Below are 3,141 nucleotides of genomic sequence, written 5' to 3' on the forward strand. Positions count from 1 at the left end.
TATCGGGGTGTATCAGGACGTAGCAGGGCACTGCAGGGCGTTACAGGGTGTACCAGGGTGTAGCAGGGCACTGCAGGGTGTATCAGGGTGTATCAGGACGTAGCAGGGCACTGTAGGGTGTATTAGGACGTAGCAAGACGTAGCAGGGCGCTGCAGGGTGTATCAGGACGTAGCAGGACGTAGCAGGGCACTGCAGGGTGTATCAGGACGTAGCAGGACGTAGCAGGGCACTGCAGGGTGTATCAGGACGTAGCAGGGAACTGCAGGGTGTAGCAGGACACTGCAGGGTGTTACAGGGCGTACCAGGGTGTAGCAGGACAAAGCAGGGCACTGCAGGGCGTTATAGGGTGTAACAGGGTGTACCAGGGCGTAGCAGGACAAAACAGGGCACTGCAGGGTGTATCAGGGCACTGCAAGGCATTACAGGGTGTTACAGGTCGCAGCTGGACGTAGCAGCGAGCGGCTGTAAGGGGACGGAGGTCAGCTCTGCTGAGTGATCGATGGCTCTGAGTTAATAGAATATGGATTTCTGAACTCTGAATGTGTCCTTTGCAGCGGCGGTTAGGTCCTGACAGCCGGAGTTGAGTTATTTCGTGTTAACCTCCATGTAGAAGGAATGAAACTCCTGATCCTCCGACTGTTTTAACCTCCCGACATTTCATTTTCACGTCTCAAACTGGCTTTTCATAATTAACATAGTTAGTTAATTTCCTGACATAATCTGCTTCTGTTGCCTTTTTGGCTCCGCCCACTGAGGTTTAACTCAACCAATGAGCTTGTTCCTGCCACATAAGAACTTCCTTCTGTCAAACTATTGAAGCCAAAATGGTAGAATTACATGACTAAATACATGAATAATTCCTGACGCGTTATCACACGTGTCACATGACAAATGTGGAGTGATTTCCACGGTTTCTGTAGGCAGCCGGTCAATACATTCTGTTCAGTTCTGTTTTATTTATAATATCAAATCATTACATTATCCCAAGACTCTTAACAGGTCTACATCACGCTCCCTAATTTACAAGGAAGTAATTCCTTGGCTGTTGGTAGGCGGAGTCTGACGGTGCCGGTTGGGGGGGTGATGAACAGCGGCAATAACAGTCACAATAACAATAATGGAAGTATGAGTTGTAATAGTTCATGGTGTAGCAGGGCACTGCAGGGTGTAACAGGTTGTTTTTTTGTCTCTTAATATTTTTCTCTGAGATGTGGGTCAGTAGAAGTAGAAAGTGGTATGAAAAGAAAAGACTCAAGTAAAGTACAAGTACCTTAACATTTGGCTTTAAGTGCAGTACTTAGTCACATCCCAGCGCTGCTGACCTCTGACTTTAATCCAACCTTAGGATCTGTAACCCCCCCCGCTCTGCTTTTGGAGGGCGTCCAGAGTTCCGTGTCCTGCGGTCACATTTAATTAACATTTGATTGTGTTTCGATTCCCAGTGTCACAAGAACTACGTCCCCGTGTGCGGCTCCAACGGGGACACCTACCAGAACGAGTGCTACCGGCGCCAGGCGTCCTGCAAGCAGCAGCGCCTCATCTCCCGGGCCTCGGACGGGCCCTGCACCCCCGGTGAGTCCGCCAGCACTGCACAGCGCCATGGAAACCGGATTGATTGGGGGCAGAGGGCAGGGGAGGGGGTGACAAAAAAGTGAATCACGACTCTTCCTTAATTGATACTGACAGGTCGGGGGGGGTGGGGACATCCGTCAGCCTCTGTAAAGGTTTCAGTCGTTAAGATAAATTAAGATGTTCTCAGTGAATGATTCACTTGCCTCCTCGTTAAAAACAACTGGGCTTGGTTTGGTTTCTCTTCCATGAAATAAGAAGATGAAAGATAATTATGAATGAAAGCTTCGAGAAGTTATTAAAGGGTCAGTTCACCCAAAATACCCAAAAACCAGGATGGATCTGGAGTTGTTTCACCCGAGATTATCTATCAGAATCATTTTAGCAAGCCTCTGTATGTGGGCACCCGCTCTGACCACTGAGCTATCTGGGTGCCCTATCAGAACCATTTATGACAAACTAATGGCTCTGATGAATGAATCAACATCCCTGTTAGTGATGGTGTTACATAGTCTGTCCACCAGAGGACGCTGTACAACGTCCCTGTTAGTGATGGTGTTGCATAGTCTGTCCACCAGAGGACGCTCTACAACGTCCCTGTTAGTGATGGTGTTACATAGTCTGTCCACCAGAGGACGCTCTACAACGTCCCTGTTAATGATGGCGTTGCATAGTCTGTCCACCAGAGGACGCTCTACAACGTCCCTGTTAATGATGGCGTTGCATAGTCTGTCCACCAGAGGACGCTCTACAGTGTCCCTATCCTTCTGTCAGTAACTAGAGGCCTGATTCAGTCACAGATAGTTTGATGTGTTATTTCTGTACATCCACAGCCAAACTATTTCAAATTTGCAAAACTGACCTAGAACTTAAGAGACGGCTCATTAATAAATACAAAACCTTAAGATAAGGAGCGGGTACACCCTGTTATCATTTCACAAAAAGCTTTTTGTGAAAGTGTTTTCAGATGTACTGAGCAGACAGACGGATGGTAGAAGTAATGCTCGTCCTCTAACGGGACTGTGTTCCCGGCTGGTGCTTTTAATGACTCTCTCAGAGTTGGCGCTCCGCTGGTTTTACCTTCGCCGTCGTTATATATTTAATTGGCTGAACATCAAACGCCCAGCGGTCGTCCTCGATCTTTCCTCTGAACCCTGTGGAACGTCATCAGTCGATTGGTTTTCAGGGAACGGGACGATTAATCAAACCGCCGATCAATTTTAATTAGGAGCCGTGGATGGCGGCCGTTTCAATCCTGCCAAAGCGCAGTGGTTTCCAAACTGGAGTCCAGGGACCCGCCGGGGGGGTCCTTCAGAGGTTTGAGAAGAGACCACATTGTTTTATTTCACCGTGTGGCTGTTTTAGTTCACCCTGCCCTCCCCTGAAGACAGAAAACTGCAGCTGAAAGGATAATATGGATATTTTTCCACCATATTTTACTAATTGTGAAATCTTAAAGTTTGAAAATCTTTGAAAATTGGTTGTGTGGTTGATGCTGACAGACTCAGATTATTATTCTAAGTGTGTGACAACATTATGGGATGGATCCCTACAGAGATAGAGCTTTAGTT

This window comes from Etheostoma cragini, chromosome 12 (assembly GCF_013103735.1).
Source record: "Etheostoma cragini isolate CJK2018 chromosome 12, CSU_Ecrag_1.0, whole genome shotgun sequence".
Taxonomy (NCBI): domain Eukaryota; kingdom Metazoa; phylum Chordata; class Actinopteri; order Perciformes; family Percidae; genus Etheostoma; species Etheostoma cragini.